Below are 24525 nucleotides of genomic sequence, written 5' to 3' on the forward strand. Positions count from 1 at the left end.
TTTGAATAAATGTTTTTTAATGTTCTTATTTAGATGATATATGGACATTTTTTATTATGTTCTCTGGTAGTTATATTAACTCTATTATTATTATTATTATTATTATTATTATAATCAGTAAAGGGTGTAAATCGGGTCTCATACCTGTTAGTATCCTTCTAAGATGGAAAAATGTTCAAAGGATTTTCGCTGTGGAAAAAGAATTATTGAAACTTATTGCATAACTGATTAGTATACAGTAAATGTTCGCTAGTTCCCCATCTCACTCTGTTTCCCGTTCCCTCTGGGAAACTCTGTCCCTCTGCCCTAAACTCTATCTCTCTATGTTTACCTCTGCATTCTTTCACTATTTATTATGCTGCCTACAAATTATCAGCTTGAATTCTGCTATGTACTGTATAAATCTACTTATGAGTGCAACATAAACATTCCAATTATTCTCATGAACCGCTATATAAGAACAGGAGGTCTTTCCTCATACTGTTCTAATAATACATTATAATGATCTGACTACTAGGACATACAGGCAACCAATATGCAGACCCCACTAAAACTAATAGCATTATTAAGCAGCAAATGTGGATTTTGTATAGAATTTAGTTTGTCCATACTTTTTTCACTAACATGTATATAAAACGCATTCAGAATAAACAATGCCTATCTGCATAATTCAGAAGCATAGCAAAAAATATGTGTAACCTGCAAAATTGTAATACAGTAGCTTTGAAAATCAGGTTGAGAATCCCTTATCCGAAATGCTAGGGACCACAAGCATTTTGGATAAGGGATTGTTGTGGATTTTGGAATCATTTTTTCTCATACTCTCCTGGTTCCCTAGCGGTGCCCCGACGGTCCCACGGCAGTGCCCCGACGGTCCCCCGACATCCACGGTGTCCCCTGGCATCCATGGCAGCCTCTGAATTCCTCTTCAGCTGCATCCCCGGTCCCAAGGATGCATTGTCACCGACATGTCACTGGCACAATCGCACAATGCATTCTTGGGACCGGAGATGAAGAGTAGTCTAATGGCCGCCGTGGACACCAAGGAACGAGGTGAGTATAAAAAAAGGTGCAGGGGTGGAAAGAAAAAACTAAATATTCTGAAAATCTACGGTTTTCAGAATATTTCGGATATGGGATAGCCGGATAAGGATACTCAGCCTGTACCTGTTTTGGTTTTGAGTATATATATATATATATATATATATATATGTACTAGTAAGCTCACTCAAAGCATATGCTTCGGTAGCAAGTAGATGTAGTTTCACTCGCTGTCAACAGATGGCAGCATTTTCGGAGACGGATGGACAATATATATATATATATATATATATATATATATATATATATATATATACGCACACACAATATGCAACAAGTTCTTGATAAAGGTCTAGACGACCGAAACGTTGGACTTGAACCCCAAAGTGGTCTGTGTTTTTTCCTTACAAATGTCCTGTGAGTGCCGCCGCACACATCTCTCTATACAAATGGATTGCTACATGCATCTGGGAGGGCACCTGGGCAAGTAATTCTACCACAATATGGAGTGCCGGCCGTCTGCATCTATACACACACACACATATATACTGACGAAAGTTTTGAACAATAAAACTGAAATGTTGACTGCAGCATGGTCCTAGATGCCATTTTTTCTAGATCATATACAAATCCAAGACCGTGCCACCTCCACACCCCCCCATACATTGGACCACGCAGAGGGTCCCCGGAAGGCACCCCAGTACTACTAATGCAGCGCTGGGATTGAGTGCCAGTCCAACCGCACTACACACACACACATATATATTTATATATATATATATATATATATATATATATATATATATATAGGGATTTTTAAGTTTTAAATTATATTTTTACGGTTAATTGATGAATGGAATAAGAAAAACAACAACTGAGTTTGAACTTCCTATGCTGGGCAATGATACGGGGATGACTGAAGAACACACATCCACGGACCAACTTACCTCTAGGTGCAGAGCAGAAGGATAGATTCCCTCTACTCGCCTATTACTTTTATAGTCTGAGATTTGCCACTCCAGCATTATAGCTCTCTATATTTGGAAATTAATATTAAGGGCTCTCAGCTGTAAATGTGTTGATGCTGTAATTTTACTTCTGTTCACCACTGTCAGATACAAGATACGCCCGGTACACGAGGGTAAGCATATGGGCAAGCAATTTTTTGTATAAAGTGTCCTCGGCAATGTGCTTATGTCCAAGCTGCCCTGATTCCCAATATAGAACAGTGATCTGAAACGGGACAGGGATATCTGTGTCACTATGGACCAGAACAAAATTCCATATAATTCTCAATGAAGTTTTATTTCAGATGTGTTCATGGCACAGGCAGGGTATCGTTTGCAGTGAAACAGATGCTTTTGTGTTGACAGATAATGCGTATAAAGAATGTCGTTGTGAAGCAGAATGTGGAATGTGTAACTACCGTACTCCTTTCTTACTGTGGAAAAGTTAAGTTACTGGCATTGTATGGATAGGCGCACTCCTTGCCAGATCCTTCAGTTTGCTTTCAAATTATGCATTTTCTCATATTATTTAGATGCAGATTAATTGTATTCAATTTTATATTTAAAGTAACACTATCATAAATACACACACACACACACACATATATATATATACACATATACAGTATATATATAAAAAAAAAGGTACTTGTGGAGTATCACGGCTCCCATCGTATGGCATCGTATGCCATATGTAATGGCATACGATGGCATACGATGCGATGTTTTACAGATTTTGTAGCATTTTTGCTCAAAAATTGTATGCCATCGCATGGCATCGTATGCCATATGTGGTGGCATATGATGGCATACGATGCGATACGATGTTTTACCGATTTTTGAGCATTTTAGCTCAAAAATCGTATGCGATCGCATCGGATGCCATACGATGGCATCCGATGCGATGCGATGGCACCCGATTTTGCACTGAAATGCATCAGAATGCATTGAAATGTGTATTAAAGTAGTGAAATGCCCCCAAATGCCATTTTTCATAGTGCACCACCCCCACTATCAACGTCAACCCGAAGCGTGGCGAGCGCAGCGAGCCCGCGAGGGGCGGCGGTACGCGTCCTACGACCTTTTCATACCCCCACTATCCACGTCGGCGTGGAGTTGAGAATAGAATAGTGTGGCCTTCACAGCTATACGCGTCCCCTCGCGGGCTTCACAAGTATCCGCGTCCCCTCGCGGGGCTCGCTGCGCTCGCCATGCTTCGGGCTCGGTGGCTCGCTGCGCTCGCCACACTATTCTATTCTCAACTCCACGCCGACGTGGATAGGGGGGGTATGAAAAATGCTCAAAAATCGGTAAAACATCGCATCGCATCGTATGCCATCGTATGCCACTATGCAATGCGATGCGATTTTTAGCATACAATCAGCATACGATGAAGGTCGTGGGAGCTGTGATATTTCACAAGTACCAAAAAAAATAATATATATATATATATATATATACATATATATATATATGGTTCTGGGGGGTTGGTTCTGCGCTCCACTATTATTTGGTTCTGCGGTGCAGCAGATTCTGGGTTCTTCTGCCTATAGAGCCCGGGGTACTTATATTTGCAATTTTGGTGAATTGCACACTTGCTGTGTGTACAGTTGTAATGGACCTCTTGTGTTGATTACATATACATTCAAATGGTGGTAATGATGTACTGCACACTGTTGTTAATGTTAAACAAAATGCTTTTATTTTTGCACTTGAAAAGTGGGGGGTTGTCAAAAAAGGTGCTGGGTGGGTGGGGGTTGGGTAGGTCTCATGGACCTCCAATCTTGCAGATCTCACTATGTGTCTTCTGCAAATTGGGTTGCGGTATCCTCTCTTAGCAGACCTCTGTGGTTTGGCAATGCACAGGGTTTACTAATGTGGATAGGGCTGAGTGAGGTAGGGTGGTGAGGGGCTGCTCGCAACTGTGGATGGGCACTTGTAAGGCTTGAGTGACAGCGGAAGTCTCTTGTCGAACAAAGTTAGGGTGGTCAAGGAAAGTGTCCGGTGGTACCGGTGGGCTGGCGTCCCTGACCCTCCGGTGGTGCACCGTGCACTTACCCGATACCTGGTTTGTTGCTAGCAGGGGATGCTTGCCGCGTCCTTCCTCGTGTCTTCACCGGCGTCCTCACTTGATGCGATAGCCGGCAGTCTGGTCCGCACCGCTGATGCAGTTGCTCACGCCACTTCCAGGTTCGGCTTGACGGCGTTACCCGGGGTGACGGAGGTCCTGCGGTGGCGCGCGCTCAACTCCTTGCGGAGGAGACTTTGGGGTTGCTGTGTGGGTGCAGGGCTTCTGTCCTGGTGTCCAACGCGTTTCGGCACGTGTGTGCCTTTATCAAGGATCCTTGATAAAGGCACACACGTGCCGAAACGCCGTCAAGCCGAACCCGGCAAGCATCCCCTGCTAGCAACAAACCAGGTATCGGGTAAGTGCACGGTGCACCACCGGAGGGTCAGGGACGCCAGCCCACCGGTACCACCGGACACTTTCCTTGACCACCCTAACTTTGTTCGACAAGAGACTTCCGCTGTCACTCAAGCCTTACAAGTGCCCATCCACAGTTGCGAGCAGCCCCTCACCACCCTACCCCACTCAGCCCTATCCACATTAGTAAACCCTGTGCATTGCCAAACCACAGAGGTCTGCTAAGAGAGGATACCGCAACCCAATTTGCAGAAGACACATAGTGAGATCTAACTAAAGAAGAAGTTGGGTGGGAAGAGCCTGCACTAAAAATGGGAATAATAAGGTTGAAAGGATAAGGAGATGGGGAGAAAAACTGACTATAATTGATGATAGAAAATCTTATCTCACATCACCTACCAGCCTAAGCCGAGGCTATAGCCTTAAGAAGTGTGATGGTCAGTGGTGCACCCCCGAGTAAGGATACGTTTAGTTATAAACAAAAAAGAAAAAAGAAACTCGGGTGGGGTGCACTCTTAATCCCCAATCTACAATTGCTGAGCTGCTCGAAAAAAGTTTTTTTATTTAATTTTTTATGCCAAGTGAAAAATCTATTTTTATTTTTTAATTATTTTATGTCATTTTTTTATCCCTTTTTTGTGATAAATTTTATGTGCTTGAAAATCTATAATGTAAAAAAGTTGATTGTAAATATACAATAAGACAGTATATGCTACACAACAATTTTAATAAAACAATTTAGTCGTGTATTTATATTATGCAAATTCTTCCTATAGGAATATTTTTAATTTTTAATTTTTTATGCAAAATTACCCATACACTAATATTGCCTCTGTTTGCGATTTATTTATAGACAATTAAATTAGGGCTAGTAGCTAGGATTGGTGCAATTAAATTACGTGTGTATGTATACACCAGGAATATACCTATGCACCAATGCTATATAGGGCTGACCTTCATAAATCCTTAATGCCTTCACCAATTGGCATTATAGTTTTTGTCTCAATTGAATGAGATCAGGATTATAATCATAGGTCAGTAAAGAAATGCAAAATATTCAAACAAAGTATATATAATATTTACACTCGTGCATGTGTATTAATTCCCTTTATAATTGACCTGTTCTGTTGTGAAGCTGTATAATGTTCGATTCATGTGTATTTTCAGGACTATTAGTTGGTCAAACCAATTAGTCAATTTACCACAAGATTACAAATTAGTCAAAAACCACAGCTCACCAAACACAATTGTATCCAACATAAGAGAATATTCTTTGATTCTAATGTCACAATTCTCCAACAATAAATGCACTCAAATAGCAGAAAAAAGGGGGGGTTTTCTGTACAAATGAACACTTAACAGTGTCACACCTGATACACTCAAAGATATATGCTCAATAAATTATTAAGCCAACACTGGACAGACTCACCTTATCCAAAAGTGGCAGGTGTAGTTAATCAAATATATGTGTATCAGCTATGTCAGTTTAAGCGCAAAACCAAGACCCACAGAAACCAAATACTGCAGCTACAATTAAACGTTATAACCTGCAACGGCTAAGATAAATAAGCCTCTGCTATTAACCCAGTTTGTCCATATAATGCAGGATCACACATTTGTAAGCATAAAGAAGGTGAATTAATGCAGAGGGACACAGCGCCAATAATGCATAGACCCGCAATAATCAAAGATAACAATTCAGCGTGATCTTGCAGGTATGTAACAGCTGTATCACCTTTAATACAATTAAATACTAAACAAATGCTATCTCCTGCAAAAAGAAAGGCTATAGGTTATCCTTTTAACAATATGAAAGATCATAGTGAGATCTGCAAGATTGGAGGTCCATGAGACCTACCCAACCCCCACCCACCCAGCCCCTTTTTTGACAACCCCCCACTTTTCAAGTGTAAAAATAAAAGCATTTTGTTTAACATTAACAACAGTGTGCAGTACATCATTACCACCATTTGAATGTATATGTAATCAACACAAGAGGTCCATTACAACTGTACACACAGCGAGTGCGCAATTCACCAAAATTGCAAATATATATATATATATATATATATATATATATCAAGCAGGAACCCTCAGGAGGATTAAGCACGTCACTGCAGCAATTTCTTGAATGAAAAAATGTTGTTTATTAGCCTCGACGGCCGTTTCGGGGCTCAACCCCTTCCTCAAGAGACTTTCAAACAGGTACATATATATATATATATATATATATATATATATATATATATATATATATATATATATATATATAAATAAATGCAAAAAGCTTTGGCACTCTGGAGGAAGGGTATCAGCTGTGGGGGTGCCTTACTGACAAAGTCAATATCAAAGGGAGATGTTCTGCGTGAACAAAAAATCAGAGTCGGCACTCTCCAGTAGTGGTATAAATCTTTAGTAAAAAGAATGCATTACAAGTGCTCCAAAGGTCATCGACGTTTCATGGCCCAACCGGCCATTTCATCAGGATGTGGGCTGCGGGTAGAGGGTGTGCACCCTGGCACCTGCACACCCTCTACCCGCAGCCCACATCCTGATGAAATGGCCGGTTGGGCCATGAAACGTCGATGACCTTTGGAGCACTTGTAATGCATTCTTTTTACTAAAGATTTATACCACTACTGGAGAGTGCCGACTCTGATTTTTTGTTCACGCAGAACATCTCCCTTTGATATATATATATATATATATATATAGCCTGACAGTCTGTAATTAAAATTACTATAGTTGGCCAGGCATAGCTGTGATTTTGTGTGTATGTATAGTATGATAATGTTGATTGGCAATGGATTCAGATGCCCACTGGTGGCCTTGAAAACTCAGTATCTGGGCACACTGTGTACACACAATGGTGCTAAGAGAGAAGGGAGGGGCTGCTTTTTACCTGGGTCCAGGTCTGAAGGAGGTGCCCAGTGATGCCCTGGTTACGTGGCAACAGCAGCAACTGCAGCCTACAGTATCTTCTCAATCCCAGCATGGAAGTGCTTAAAGCATACCACCCATCTGCATTTTTGCCATCACTCCCTACTATCTCCCCTAAACGGTCCCTGACTGCAAATGAATCCTCACTGTGAGCCATATTGCTATTGTACTGTACCATAGTAAATGCGCCATGCAATTGTTATACATGCAGTCGGACGATAATTGCTACCGCATAAAGTCAATATTTTATTTCATTGGACCACAATGTGATGGAAGGGTGGGTTTTGAGTTTAAAGTGACCATGGAAAATATTCCTAAAGTGGCTGGATATTCTAGGAGTGGCTAAATTATGAGGTAATTCAACAGAAAGTGGGGCGTATACACCACACAAAGGTTTGTAGCTGTTGCTTTAAGTCAGGGATGGGAAACCTTCAGCCCTCCAGCTGTTGCTGAACTGCACATACCAGCATGCCCTTTTTGCTATTTGCTATTTGGCCAAGCTAAAACTGGCAGCTTATTGTAGGGGTATGCATTCATACTAGAGGCAGAGGCAAGATAGTTGTTGGTGCCCCCCCTCCCCTCTTTCATTCACTACCAACACACTGTCTCAACAGTACCCAAATTATCATTAACAATCCCCCTGTCATCTGACTATGCAGTAAAATCTGACTATATCTTCAGCAACTGTATGTTTGGCGAGGGTCTCTGTGACATCACGGAACAATATTATTATAAAATGTAACTTATAAGGCGCCACAAGTTTTCGCAGCGCCGTACATATGGCCAAGGTCATTGTGATAAGGAGTACGAGTACAAGCATACTTAAATTGGTGCTGATCTTTGGATGGGAGTGGGTGATTGAGGGGAGGTACATGCGGAACTGTACCTGTACCCCTGAAGCCTTGAGTCCTCCTCTGTCTCTCGCTACCTCACACTCCTCCAGGCCATACCTACCATCGGTGAACGGCTGTTGCCCTGCTCACCTCCACTGACATTGGCCAGGGATCTGCCTTGGCGGCGGACTCCCGGATTGCTTGAATGGAGCCGGGTGCACCCCAAGTGATGAGCACCTGGCAAGTAGAAAATGTGCTGTCCTGTCTGCTGGCAGCTGTAAAATCTGCATGTGGCTGACCTGGCGACTTGCGAAAAGGCATGTTGCTAACTTGCAGCATTAGTAATGAAAAAAATGCTTCCTGCCTGTGAATCCGCTTATGCCTGCAGCGCTTCCTCCAAATGCTGTGCAGGGAAAGAGCCTACCACAGAAGAGCTGCCAGGAATCTCCACCTCATAGAGGTGGGGCTCCTCAGCCTTCAAGCATGCATGACTACTTCACTCAGATGCCAGGCCCCAGCCTGTGTAGTGCAGTACTAAATGGATGGGGCAGATGAGTGTGCACTGCAGGACTATACGGGGGGCTGACTTTGGGGACCCTAGGATCGGTTGTGCCAAGGACTGCTGTCCCCCTTGACCCCCCTTGTCGCCCGATCTGCATATGGCACGCATTAGAAAAATACAGAGTACACAGAACTAATTATAATAGTAACAGAAAAACTAAACAGAACACAGGTAACAATTAGCAGCACAATTCTCAGTACACAATACATTTGACATGTAAGGAAGCAGAGGAGTTGTCCCCATGCTACTGAGGGCAGGTTGTCAGTAGTAGAGATGAATAAGTGAGAAGAGATGTGGGTACATGTGTAAGAGGGAGCTGTAATTGAAGTGTGAGAGAAGATGGTTGTGAGAACAGGAGGGAAGAGGGCCCTGCACCAAGGAGCATACAGTCTATATGGAGGAGGAGACTTAAAGGCGACGTGAGGTGCAGGAATTGGGTATGGCAGGTAAAGCCAGGACATGAGGCTGCAGGTAGAGAGAGCAACATCGGTACTAGGTTATGCCGCCGATATAGTTGTGTGGTGTGTAGTGTACCCAGCTTCTGGGACCAATTTATCACTATTCGCATCTGAGGATACAGATGTGCTGTGACAACTTGCAGTGTGGTACATCGCAGGAATGTATCATGCAGAGAAAGAGCTTGCAATAAATCTCTGTTCTTGCGATAGGTCGTGGCAGCACTAACAGCTTTTTTTCCACCAAAATACCCCAATGCTGTGCTGCACCTGTGCCATCAATATCTCTGCTATCACCACCGGCACCCCACCCACCCACCCCAATGTAATGACCCCCATAGCGCCCAAAACCCTGGTTATACTCGCAACCCCCAGGGATCAGCTCCTGCAGCGCTGCCGGTCTGCGGGGATTCCCACTTCTGTGTTCCCAGTCCTATAAAATGATCTGCTGCTTTGCAGCATCACTGTACTGCAGCGGGGTTCACAGAGCAGCAGGAAGCCCTCTAGACCAGTATCCCTCACCGGAGTACTGATCTTAAGAACATGGGAGAGGTGTGTATGAATTTTTAAAAGTATGTTTTAGGTTTTTTTTACACAGTGATCAGAATGTGTATCCATTGGACACATAGGCAGCTGATCACTCTGGCTCTGTCCTAACACTGCTTTGTCTGTTTATGGGCAGAAAGCAGTGCAGAAGCCCCCAATTTACAACTGAGCCCTGTGATCGGCCAGCTGAAGCTGGCATTATTATCACAGGGTCAATGTGATTTTTTTTCTTTTTTTTGTGGTAAATTCAGCTAGATTGCATTTCCCATTATAAGTATTGGAAATGCGATCTGGTTACTTAAAAAAAATGCGAATTAAAGAGTTTGGAACAGTTTTTCATGAAAACTGCTCCAAAACCACTTAAATAAATTCAGTTAGAAAATGTGAAAAAGGGTGTAAAAACACCCATTTTCTAATTATTTTAGAGAAAATAATGTTAAAAAATAGACCCCCTAATGGGGCCTACACACGGGGAGGTGAGCGTTCTGAGCTATGCTAGATCGCTCAGAATGCTCAGATCGCTGAGCACACAGTGATGCACTGCAATGTGCAGTTGAGCAATCTGTAAAGGTCAGTGTTTTTCGGTGGCCCGTGACCCACTCATAAAAGATTCGGCCCAGAAACCGGCGCCTTGAGCGCTTGTTACAATGCTGCTCGCGTTAAATATATGCTAGCAATTGTTGATTCCTCAGTAGGAGATGTTCTGTAGGGTTACTGATAAGCAGGCCCAGATGGAGCCACAGCTTCAGCCCCCCCCCCCCCCCTCCTCCCCACTAAAATAGGCCCACAGCATCAGCAGATAGTATAGACTAGAACATTTTTTTGCTACAACAACATGTACTGCATTTTTTATGGATATTTTTCTTTTGTCTGGCCAGACAATGGACAATTAGAACTGCTTTTAAGTTACTTCCGGCTATAATTACCCTATGGAGGACGTCTATTAATGAAATTACTGGCTACATGTTATAATCAATTGTTGCAGCCACTGATGTGTTCTTATACCTATATGTTATTTTAAATGTTAAATGTCACTGTCCTGTTCAATATATGTATATAATAAATTCTTAAATTTCTTTCTTACATACATTGTTTCTAGAGCATGTATATACTTCTATTTCATGTACTGTAATGGCTCCGTGTCCCATTCCCCAGCTACTCCGGTCCCATCCTGTCCAAGCCCCCCCCCCCTTCCTTATGCTCTCGATGCGTCCACTCCCCCGGCTACTCCGGCCGCATCCTGCCCCCCCCCCCAGCTCTAGCCACGTTCCCTCCTTCAACCCCTCTTGCCACGTTCTTCCTTAGCTTCAGAGACGTCCCCTCCACCAGATCCTCCGGCTGCGTCCATCCGTAACTATACTCTAGTTTTTTTGCATTACGCACTTTAGATCATAATTAGATAAAGACTGCTATATTGATGGTGTCCTGGTTCCTGTGCATGGACTCCCTGTTTGTGTATATGGCTGCAGTTTTAAAAATTTAAATTTGAATCGGGCACCATTAAATAGTTTTACTGGAAATGTTTGCGATTTAATCACATTCTCCCTCTCTCACACACACATGCACGCTCTCTCTTTCTCTCTCTTACACACACACACACACGCACACACACGCACACACACGCACACACTCTCTTTCTCTCTCTCTCACAAACACTGAATATTTCAAGGATATAATACAGAAAAACACCCTGTGCAGTGTTGAAACATTGGACTTTATAATGCTGTTTTTTGCACTTTTATACATAATACTTATTTTTATGAAATTAAGGGGGTTAGTCTAATTCACTCGGAAAGGCACAATCACTCTCTCATGGACACAAATATATGCACTGCAGTTGATGCAACATGTGCAGAGAGAGTTAGATTTGGTTGTTTTATTGTTTCTGTGCAGGGTAAATACTGGCTGCTATATTTTTACACTGCAATATAGATATATGTTTGAAGTACACCCCCACCCAAATCTAACTCTCTCTGCACATGTTACATCAGCCCCACCTGCAGTGCACATGGTTTTGTCCATTAAAGAGTGTTTGTGCCTTTCTGAGTGAATCAGAATAACCCCCTCAATCTGTATCTTCATGTGACAGGGGAGTGCCTACCCGATAAGGTTTGCTAGTCAGTCTCCTGTTTCGAACAATGTTAATATGAGATATACAAAGGGGCTACAGTTAGGATTGGCTGCTGGCAGGGCCGGCGCCACCACTAGGCACCTGGAGGGCGGCAGTTCGCCCCTCACCCCCAGCGAACTGTGTAAAAAAATTGCTGCCCCGGCGTCCCTGCAGTGCTGGGGCGGTCAGGGGTGTCCGTGCCGTAGGAGTACCTGCTGCGCCGTCATGTGTATAAAGCTGACTGCGGCCGGCGGGGTCCCTGTAGTGAATAGCAAATAACTAGCGCTATGCGGGACGCCGGGGCAGCAATTTTTTTACCAGGTACCACCCCTCCTCCCTCCCCCCGGCACCGGGGCGCCCCCACCCCGACTCGCCTGGGGCGCTCTGGTGCCTTGCACCGGCCCTGGCTGCTGGGAGGATGGATAAGGTTAGGCTCCTGTTTGGAGTATTCAGAATTTAAGGAATTATTCCTGTAATTGTCTTGTCCTTCAAAACTTCAGTTCAGTACTATAATACAGTATGTTGGTTCTTACTGTTCCACACGGTATTGTATCAGAATCCCGGCACTTCAGATGCCGGTGGTCAGGATCCCAACAGCTTTTAGGTACGTATGCTAACTCTCTCCTTAACCCTAAAACTCCCTGCTTAGAAGGACCCCCCAATCTTGGTGCCCTAACAATCTGCCCAAAGGTAGAGCCAGCCTTGTTGGTAACTCATTGCTGCATTAGAGCTTGTTTGTGTTCCACGGGAACAGCTGCGGACATCCAGTTTTGCATTCCTGCATGAGATGCACAGTTTGGGCACATGGTACCACCTGTTGTTCATGTGGTACCCTGAGGTTACATTAATTAAATGTTCAACAATGTAATGTTTTTTTTTTTGTTGCTCTTGTACCTTTGGGACCTTGTGTTAATATTGTTACTATATAGGAAATGATATCACTACCAGTCAGGCTATACGGTCCAAATTAGATCACATATAATTTGACACCATTTTTGCACAAGGTTCTGTTGGTGTAAATAGAAAGATCTGTGAGACAATGCTGTAATATCGTCCTGATCTGCTGTACTTGTGCTGTGATACTGCTGGGGTTGCCACCTCTCCAGGATTTCCTGGATTCTCCATGAATGGGTGGCAACCCTCCAGGACATTTTTGCAGTCTCCTGGATTTTGGGATTCTCCCGGAATCCAGGTGACTTTGAAAGCCTCCACAGCCTCCCAACTGAGCGAGCTCTGGGCACCAGAAAGGCCACAGGGCATGCACAGTGCATCCGTCTCCAGCAATTGTGCGTTGCTGCCCGACCCACAGCTCCCTCTACCTCCAGAAATATTTAAACTGGGCCGCATGAGAGGAGAGGAGGGAGGAGCACTGCGCAGCCAACAGCTGAGGATGCTGCAGCAGCACTTCCTCCCAAACTGAGCCTCAGAGGAGAGATAAGCCGGCTGCTGCTGTTTATCAGTCTCAGAGGACCTCTGCCATCTGTGCTATCAGCTGAGGAAATGGTGACACCAGTGTGGAGGGTTGGGATCAGGGTCGCTGACAAGGGGGTGTTGTGGGTATAGCTGTCCCAGGCCCTGGCCTCTGGAGGGGCCCGGGCAGCTGTCCACAGTGACACCCCGCACACCGCCTCCCCCACCCGGCAGCCCCCCAGCCAGGCATGCACGATATGTAATGCCCCTGAACATACCTGACTGACAGGTCCAGGGACAAGGAGCTGATGTGATGTGTGCTGGCGAGGAAGGGGTAGAGAGGAAATAGCAGACACGTGAGGAGAGAGAAGAGCGGCGTCCAGGCAGCCAGCATGGCAGCAGCTGGAGGATGGAGCGGAGATTGACAGCGGCGGCTTCCGCAACCCCCGGCAGAGCGGCAGCGGCACCCAGCTTCAGGGTCTGGCGGTGTCCGGGCGCCCGCAGTAACACCCAACACCCAGCCTCACAGAGCCGCACTATCCGGCGGCCACGGCACACAGCTGCGCCAGCCACACATCGCTGCACTACCCAGCAGCTCCCTGCGCGGAGTGGCGCAGTACAGCGGCACCCCGGCTCCAGCAGGTGCCCGGCCACAGTACCCCAACCAGTGCACGGCAGCACCACCCAAGGCCCCCCCTGGCACCTTTATGGTGGCCAGAGTGAGTGGTGAATGATGGCCGCGTAGAGAGGCGGTAGCTACAAGAAACAGGGACAGGAGCAGCAGTATCCAGGTTCCGCCTACCTGCACCTAGCCAGGGGCAAGTGTGGCCATACACAATTTGGGTACCCTAACCGGCACCAGTGGGGAGAAGAGAACTCCCCCCACACCTTCAGCCAACCCCTGGCCATCAGTTCAGTGGTCCACTTCCCCTCGAAAGACCCCCGTTGGCCACCCCCTCAGTACTGAGTAACAGCAGGGAAAAAGCTTCCCCACGTTGAGGGACTGAGAACTTTGGCATCCATGTACAGGATACACAGCCCCACAGTGGGGGGGTGCGAGTGCGGGGGGGAGTGCAAGTGCGGGGGGAGTGCGAGTGCAGGGGGGAGGGGGGGCCCTGACTGAAGGTCAGTCCCGGGCCCCAAAATCACCAGTGGTGGCCCTGGGTGGGATTTGTGTGTGTGGACAGTCTTTGGGGCAGATATGCATGTTAGAGAAGTGAGGGGGTGGGGGAGGTTGCTGTGAAGTTGTTGTCCCTGGTGTCAGGGTGAGGGGAGGATGTATGAGGTATCTCTGTGTAGGAGTTGTCAGTAGGGGAATTGTGTTATTAAATGTAACAATAGTGACTTCAATACATGTCTGTATTAGAGGCCACGCCCACTTTTCTGAAAAGGTCATGCCCGTTTTACAAAGCCACGCCCACTTTTCCAGGAGCACACAAGCACATGAAGGTGTGTGTGTGTGGGGGGGGGGGGGGGGGGGACTCCAGGAATCGAAGATGCCTGAGGTGGCAACTCTAGATAGTGCCCTATTTACAAATGTACAGAGGCATTACAATGTTAACATTGACTTTTTGGTATGTGTTTTGGTCATTAAACCTTTCATAATGTCCTCCATCTAATGGAATAAGATGGAAATCACTAAAAACTGCCAATTGTGCATTTGTTACACTGTGTTTTAATGACTCAGCCGCATCATCACCCTAGCCCCCTCTATCAGCTACTATAAGCTTGCACACGGCTGGAGAGGCAGCTACTGTAATATTAGCTTGCACAAGGCTGGAGAGGCAGCTACTGTAATATTAGCTTGCACACGGCTGGAGAGGCAGCTACTGTAATATTAGCTTGCACAAGGCTGGAGAGGCAGCTACTGTAATATTAGCTTGCACAAGGCTGGAGAGGCAGCTACTGTAATATTAGCTTGCACAAGGCTGGAGAGGCAGCTACTGTAATATTAGCTTGCACAAGGCTGGAGAGGCAGCTACTGTAATATTAGCTTGCACAAGGCTGGAGAGGCAGCTACTGTAATATTAGCTTGCACAAGGCTGGAGAGGCAGCTACTGTAATATTAGCTTGCACAAGGCTGGAGAGGCAGTCCGACGGTGGAGGAGGAGCATTGAAGAGCTCCTGAAGATAGTAGACAGTGTGGAAATAATGGATGGGCGGCAGCCATGTAAAAGAGCTTACCTACCCACCAGGAGAAGAGCAAACAAGACAGTGTGAGAGGTGGTTCACAGCCATACCGGGACGGATTTAAGTGACAGGCCGCCCATAGGCACAACAGTGTTCCCTCCCCCCCTCCTGTACCTCCTGACCCCCCTTGCGCATTTAGGCACGTGCCTCACATGCCTAGTGGGAAATCCGGCCCTGCAGCCATACATAAAAACTGTCAGATATAGATGTGCTGTGATAACAATGGCCCAAATTGCAATGCAATAATTGAATACATCACATGGATGTATCAATTATTGCATGCAGGGATAGAGATTGCGATCATTCTCTGTCCATGTGATGCCTCTCCGCAACACTATTGGGGTATTTTTCATGAAAAATACCTCAATGCTGTGCTATGCATGAGCCGCTATCATTAACATAACAGCTACTGCCACCACTGTTGGGTGTGGTGTTGATGGACGCAAGTCTTTTTTCAACCTCAACTACTATGTAACTACTGTATGTAGGTCACACTGTGCAGCCACGCACCTGCCTGCCCCTCCAGTCTTGCTCTTCTGCTCACTTAAGAATTGCTGCATAGCTGTTCCCAGCATGGCAGTTCCCAGCATGTTACAGTAGCCACACATCCTCACTTCTGGTTACACCCCATGTGGTGACATGCAAGAGTCCCTTCAGAAATATCAGCTCCAGGCCCATGGGGACCTTAATCTGGCCCTGCTGACAAGGCGTAGGGGGATGTGATTTTCTCTTTTGAAAGTCTATAGGGTTCTTAAAAGTTCAGGAGTCTCTCAAATGTTTCCAGATGGTAAGCAAACATGTAGCATTCCCATTTTAACATAGTCCTAAGTCACATGTTGAATATGACCTGTCATATTGGCAGTGAAGACACTTACCACTTTCTTTAGTGGCTTAGCACATCATCAGCACAGTTCAAATATTGCTGGAGTTCCCTCCCATACAGCCCCTCTGTATCTCTTTTAAGAGAAAATACATACTACTGTCTCTCAATCTCTCTCACGACTCTTCACAGGCTACCTGACACACAATGAAATACCTTCCAACTGTCCCACTTTTAGCAGGACAGTCCCAGTTTTTGGGACTGTCTTGCATCCCATCTGTGGCTGTCAGTTGTGGGGGGACAGTTTGGAGACCCCCCTTTCACCCGCTGCTCTTCTTACCAGAGCAGCGGAAAATAGACGCTGTGCACACAGCATCAATTCACGGCATATATAAGGACAGGGGACATAGCCAGCGGCTTTCCTTAAACCACCCCTGTCCTGAGGACAAAAACCCTACTTTAGACAATATATAATAATACTGCCTCTTATAGTATCTATATAATGGTCACGTGATGACTGGTAATATTACTTTATTCATTCTCAAGTGGATCTTGATGCAGCTGCATTTTTACACAGCATTTTGAACTGCATATGCTGCAAAATTGCCTTTATCTCTTAAATGGATGCTGGGTGACCTCCTGACAGTTGGGATTCCAACTTACAGGGGCTATACTCCCTTTTGGGGGTCCACGACCCCCATAGAGGGAGAATAGAACCTGTGGTAAGTGCAGCGAACCACTAAGCATGCAGTGTGGTAAGCCTGCAAGGAGCTTATTTGTGCTCGCCCCACTGTCAGAGTACTGGCAGTCTGGATTCCAACATCAGCCTAAGGACCGTCGGAATCCCGACTGTCGGAACCCCATACCACACCCCTCTTAAATAAGGCTAATGACAGGGCAGTGAGACAAAGTTCTACAAACTATAGAGAGAGGATCCATTTATAAAAAAAACTGATCTGGGTATCTGAAGCTCAATATCAGGTAAACATGAAAGCTCAGGAAGTATAGATTTGCTCACCAATGTGCATTTTGTCTAGTGGATTAGCTTCACATTTCAACAATAGCTCCTATTAGCAATGTGATAACTGCACCTGCCTACTCTCCATGTTCAATAGATTCATATTATCCCACTAATGTGACCTCCAAAAGTGTGCCCAGCATTTTGATTTCTTGTGTACTTTTGGAAAATGAATTGTCCAAATGCAAAAACTGGCAACTCATGTACTGACCTTGCCACTCAAGAGCAGACCAATATAATCTTTTTCTAATATGACCTTATTGACTTTAGTGTTCTTATTACGGGATTGCTTACAGCTGCACTCTTGGGGCCTGATTCTGAGTCCCCCGCAAAGCTAAAACGGTCATTGTTTTTCAACTGTGCATGCATGTAAGTTGATAAAAAGTCACACAGTGCGATTGAGATGCACAGTTACTCAGATTTGCTCAATCAGCAAGTACGTACTCTTCGATGTTCCGGGAATGGATAAGCGAATGCAGGGCAATTAGCTTTAGCTGCACTTTTTGCTCACAATCCACATTTTCTGTATATAGCGATTAATGCTAAATTAGGCCCATGGTCCATCTTCTGCATGCATATTATAGGACTGTCGCTGCAGCCTGCAACTCAGATTCTGCCACTATGGGGCACATGTAATAGGATGTGATTTGAAAATTAAGCAATTTTTGGGTAAATTATCGGCAAATCGCATGATTTTATTTGCATTAAAAATCATTGGTTTTTCCGTGGCCAAAAAAATCACACTTTAAAAATGACACCCAGATGTTTTCTCATTGAAAACATAAAAACACAAATGTAATGAGGTTTGATTTTTAAAATTGCACAACTAAGTTGACACAGTTTCAAAAACCAGCACAGGGCACTTGGACGGTAATCTAATGCTAATGCTTTGCCAGGAGAGCTTGTAAAAAAAATTCCCCCGGCTGTGGCATTACACTGCAGACTGTTGCAGCCTGGGTCTGATTTCATAAATACAGGGGACCCCTACTTTTTTATCCCCCTTATTTTTGTAACCAGGACCGGCCCGAGAGCCTAGTCTTGGTTTTTGAAATATGGCGTCCCCTATTCATTTTGTCCTCCATATTTCTAAAACCAGGACCAGATCAAAGAGCCTGGGGGTGGTTATGCTCATGGGGAGGGGACCCCACGCCGTTTCTTTTTTAAACTTTACTAATAAAGCACACATTCCTGTAACTAAATAAATTGGCAGAAATCGCAATGGATTTTTGGCCTTTTCAGAAAAATTCACATACTGTATGTGATTTGGTGCGATTTTTTTAAAGTAACTAAAAAAGCACACCCTATTACATTTGACCCTATATCTTAATATTGAAGAGATTCCTGTTATACTGTATACTGCATTAACAGGCTCTTAGCATCTATTTTAATAGGCAATAGAACATGATATGCCATATGATAAATATAGATTTGTAAGTAATAGAGGGATTGCAGTTATCATACCTCTGAAAATAAATGATTCCTCCCCACATAATTAGTCAGGCAGTGGCTATTACTATACTATTCTGGGAAACATTCACAGACTTTTAAGAATCGTCTATTAAGTGTAACTAGTTCTGAAAGGTTCTGTAAAATAAAATTTGCATTGTGATGGAGATTTACTGTAGCTAGTTAATTCCACATCTACAGTATCTACAGTAGTAATGCAGGATAAACGTTTTTCTAATACTAGACAACTACAGTATGTATACCTCTGAGACAAGATTTGTTCAGGGGAAGTTTTCAAGGGTTATTGAAGCCGACATGATCTGCTGCGGATTGACAGCATCTACTAATGCTCAAATACAGCTTTTACTAAAGGTTGGCTTGATTTCCAAACAGAAATGATTGGTTTCAAAACTCCTATCCGCTCATTGAAAATTTGCCAAATTCTCGCTTCTAACCTCAGTAGGATCTGTGCAGGATTCTATTTTTTAAAATCAATTTTAAAATTACAAAATTGTAGAGAAGAGAAATCATAACGGAGGACACTACTTGTCCCTTACATTAACCCACTACTACTGTGAGGCAATTTGTGGACACTCTCCATAAGGGCAGTATGGATGGTGTAATGGTTAGCATTACTGCCTCACAGCACTGAGGTCATGGGTTCGATTCTCACCATGGCCCTAACTGTGAGGAGTTTGTATATTCTCCCTGTACTTGCGTGGGTTTCCTCCGGGTACTCCGGTTTCCTCCCACAACCCAAAAATATACAGGCAGGTTAATTGGCTTCCAACAAAATTAGCCCTAGAATGTGTGAGAATGTGTGTGTGTGTGTACATGTGGTAGGGAACATAGACTGTAAGCTCCACTGGGGCAGGGACTGATGTGAATGTTCAATACTCTGTACCCACAACCCAAAAATATACAGACAGGTTAATTGGATTCCAACAAAATTAACCCTAGAATGTGTGAGAATGTGTGTGTGTGTGTGTGTACATGTGGTAGGGAACATAGACTGTAAGCTCCACTGGGGCAGGGACTGATGTGAATGTTCAACTATACTCTGTAAAGCGCTGCGGAATATGTATGTGCTATACCGTTTATAAATAATAAATTGGGTGCCGGACGCGTTCCCGACAGTCATTTACCCATGCTGTCAGAGTCCGGGCAGTCTGGATCCCGATGTCGGGCTAATGACTGTTAGGATGCCGACTGTCGGAACCCCATAACATGCGCATGCTCAGTCTAATCCCGAAATCCCGGGATTGGAAACTCCAATCCCGGGATTGAAATCCCGTCATTTTGGGGGCCAAATCGGGATCGGCCACCCTAGTCAGAATTTGCGTAAGTGTTCCCGGTCACTGTCAGAATCATTCTGAGGTGATTAGCTGACAGTGATGACTGCTTCAGTGAGTGCTCAGAATGTGACAGAGGTGACAGGCGTGGCAGGTGAACAACTGACCATGTTCACCTTGCCTAATTCTGAGGAGGATGCTGTGGTGTTTTTTCAGCGACACCAGTTGCTGTCCGTCACTCAGAATTGCGTGTACGGCCATCCAATTTGATTAGCTGACAGTATGGCTGCTTCAGTGATGGCTGCTTGTGTGAATGGCCATCCAATGTGATTAGCTGACAGTGATGGCTGCTTCAGTGAGTGCTCAGAATGTGACAGAGGTGACAGGCGTGACAGGAGTGGCAGGTGCACAACTGACCATGTTCACCTTGCCTAATTCTGAGGAGGATGCTGTGGTATTTTTTCAGCAACACCAGTTGCTGCCCGTCACTCAGAATTGTGTGAACGGCCATGTGTCTCCATGCAGGAAAAATGTCAGTCTTCGAGCGACCCACTGGTTCCCGGGGGGCCAGTTACCCTTCGTGACCCTGGTCTGGTTCATATACTCGTAGGCAGAGGAGATGACCAGTGTACTGTACTGCGAAAGGGAACTGCACATGTCCATAAAAACAACTGTGCAGTACAACAGTTTGATGAGGGAGGCATGTGCGATGGATTTGCTGTCCCAGCCGCAGAGGCAAATTGGCAGCCCTGTCATGGTGTTAGAGGTTGACGAAAGCCTCTTCGTCAAGAGAGAAAACCATGTGGGGAAGATGCTGCCTCAGCAATGGTTTTTTGGCGGGATCTGCAGGGAGACAGGTGCCTGCTTTCTTACTGCAGTGGAAAGGAGAGACGCCACTACGCTGATGGCTGCGATCAACTCACATGTCGCTCCCGGATCTATAATATACTCTGATTGCTGGAGGGCATACAATACAGAGCAACTACAGCAGGCAGGTTATGAACATGCAAGGGTCGATCATCGATATAACTTTGTTGACCCAGACACAGGGGTCCACACCCAAAACATTGACCGTCAGTGGGGGGTCTGCAAATGGAGGAACAAACGGCACAGAGGAACCTCCAGGCAACATTTGTAGTCATACCTCCAAGAATGTATGTGGAGGAAGAGTTTGTGCTCATTACTGTGTCAGATGTATTGTATGGCTGGTGTGAATGTGTTCCTAAACCCCCCCCCCCACTATACACACCACCCGAAGCGCGGCGAGCGCAGCTAGCCCCACAAGGGGCGGCGGAACGTGTCCTTCAGACCTTTTCATACCCCCAGTATCCACGTCGGCGTGGAGTTGATTTCATATAGTGTGGCGAGCACAGCGCGCCCCGTGAGGGGACACGGAAAATGTGTAAAGTAATCCACGTCCGCTCGCCTCGCTTCGTGCTCGGTGGCTCGCTGCGCTCGCCACACTATATACAATCAACTCCATGCCGACGTGGCTAGTGGGGGTATGAAAAGGTCGGGAGGACGTGCTCCGCCACTCGCCAAACTTCGGGTGGCGTGGTTAGTGGGGGCTCGCTGCGCTTGCAATGCTTTGGGGTGGAGTGGATAGTGGGGAAGTGGCTAAAAATTGTAGTACAGTTAATGCCATCACACCCTAAAAAATTGCATACGATTTGGCATGAAGTACAATGGCATGCGATGTGATGAAATAAGCCCGCGGCAAAAGAGCAGTAAATAAATTACTTAGTAAGATCACATTGCATCGCACGCATGGTATGTCACTAAAACAGGTCATATGATGCGATGCAATTTCCTTACGCAGAATAGCCAACTAAGCAAATTGCTTAGTGGGTGCCCGGGTACTACATAAGTACCCCATGTCATTTTAATGCCACTGGCCACCGGCACGATTGCCCCCCCGCAACTCTGAATATCCCAGCATGCATGCGAATGGATATTTTGCATAAACATCCATTCGCAGCCTTGCGGGTGGTGAAAAATTCACCTGGAGAATGATTTTGCAGTGCTCGCAGATGTAAGACATCTCTCTGGCACCCTGTGCGGGAAAGGGGGTCATCCGCTGACATCAGCTGCACGCCCCTTGCACCCACGTCACGGGCGCATTTACATGGGAACCCCCAGCTTTTTCATGGGGACGCCCATGAAATGCTGGGCATTCCCATAAGCGCAGCCCCTCACCGCCGCCCCCGCCCGCTCGCACCAAGCGGCTGCACATGTGCATTAAAGGTTATGCACATGTGCAGTCGTGTGCGAACACACAGGGAAACGTGCAGACTAGAATGATGGCCTTAGTATTTCTTTAGCATGCAGATCTGTATATAACTGCAATACAGTATTTACAATGCAGGCCCTATTAATCTGCTGGCTATAAATGCATATGCAATAATCCTAGTGGCCTTATAATGCTGGTGCATCCATCTTTTATAGCTCCTCCCATCTCTTACCAGTCCTGTAGTACCGAATTGTATTTGAGGGCACAGAATAATTGCAGGGAATCTTTCATATCACAATCCGCTTCCATCCGCTTCCATCACTAGTGTGTGGGCTGTTTCAATTATTTGCTAAGCAGTGGACCACATAAGAAATAAATATCCACTAAAATACTGTTGTTGAATTGTTGAAGCATTATCACAAAATAGCTTAAGGGTACATTTACTAAGCATTGGTTTTTCAGGAGTTTTGGACACCTCTGGGCAATTAAAACACCAACCCACTGTATACACAAGTTTCAATGGAGTTTTGAAAACCATCATTAAGGTTTAACTGTTTTGTCAGTTTTGTATGGGTTTTATAATGCCATTACACATGTATGTAACCAGTGTATCTAGCTGGCCAAGCAAAATGAGAGGAATAAGTAGTAACAACGCACTTATAATGAAGACAATTATTATTGAAGGAAAGTAAAGTCATAAATTGTCACCGCGAAAATCCTGTTATGAGGGAAATTCTAGTTTATCAATATATTAGTGAAAAAATTATATTTTCATTTTTTAAGAGGTCAGTGTATATTAATTATATTAAAGTGCAATATTAAGTACTTTTAAATTGGTGTTTAAAAATGTATTTTAATGATGGGGATAGCATTTATAATTGTTTGGCTATATATTACCCGACTACTTAATATTGTCCCTTTTATATCATTAAACGTATTGATATATTAGTAATATCAAGCAATCATTTTTCCAGTAATATATTCATAATATAGTAAATCCCTCATAAGGGAATTAATTATCAATGTACCAGTTACTGACGTACTTTTTAATATATAATACTTGCCTTCATTATGCTTATGAGTCTTTCAGAGTTAGCACATAAGTCAAACAACATGCTTTTAAAGCAGCAGCTATAGTCACAACCACTTCATTTTTTTACTGGTGACTCTCTAGTATTCATTCGGAAGATGGCACCAGAAAAGGAGGAGGGACCTGTAGGGTCTTGGCTTTTAATGTGTAGAAAACTGATGGCTGATTAAGCACAGAGGTGACATAAACCACTGAAGGGTTCTGTGATGCTGTCCCTCTAAGTAGCATGTTAGTTTTACTGTGAGATCTAATGATGGGGCATTAGCCAATAGGGTGGAAAAGGGGAGGAATGGGCAGTTTAGGAATTTAGGAAGTGGTCTGATAATCCTCTTTGGGTGTTTTTCCCTCCCTACAGGTGCCCATACACGGTCCGTTCCCGGCAGGTCCGTTTTGTACTTTGAGATGCGTGCTCCCGCGCCATCTCATCGCACAGTACAAAAAGTATGTGCTACACATACTTTTTGTACTGGCTTTTCATCGCATCGCATTGCATGCACAATGCATGCACAAGGCATGCGATGCGTGCTATATAAGTACAAAACGGATCCGATAAACGGACCATGTATGGGGACCTTATCATCCATATGTTTTATGTTCTACATTATGTCCGGGAGCGGTAAAGAACGGTCGCTTGTTTATATGTCTTAGTTTAAGTAGCTAGTGGGTGCGCTCTCCTGACATGGATATGTCATTAACCCTTCCCGGATGGATTACACCACCTGCACGAGTGGTTTGCTTTTGGAGAGTAATTCATCAGTGGCTGTTTGGTATGTGTGTGTTTACGCTACCCTGGACCATCCTTTAGTGCCGCAACCATCTATAGTCAGATCTTATAGTCAAGTTGGCAATCAATAAATTTGACAATTATTTGAAACGCCAGCACTTGTGTCCATGTCTTACTGTAAGTGATTACGTTTTCTTTTTTAAATCAAAATGAATGAATGAATATTGATTAATGCTAGTATTCTTTACTTTATGGAGGAATTGTAATATCATGGGGCATATGTACTAAGCATTGGAAAGTGATAAAGTAAAAATCAGTCAGCTCCTAACTTTCCTTTTTAAAACACAGTCTGTAACATGACAATTAGGAGCAGAGCAATTTGACTA

This window comes from Crinia signifera, chromosome 6 (assembly GCF_055691185.1).
Source record: "Crinia signifera chromosome 6, ASM5569118v1, whole genome shotgun sequence".
Taxonomy (NCBI): Eukaryota; Metazoa; Chordata; class Amphibia; order Anura; family Myobatrachidae; genus Crinia; species Crinia signifera.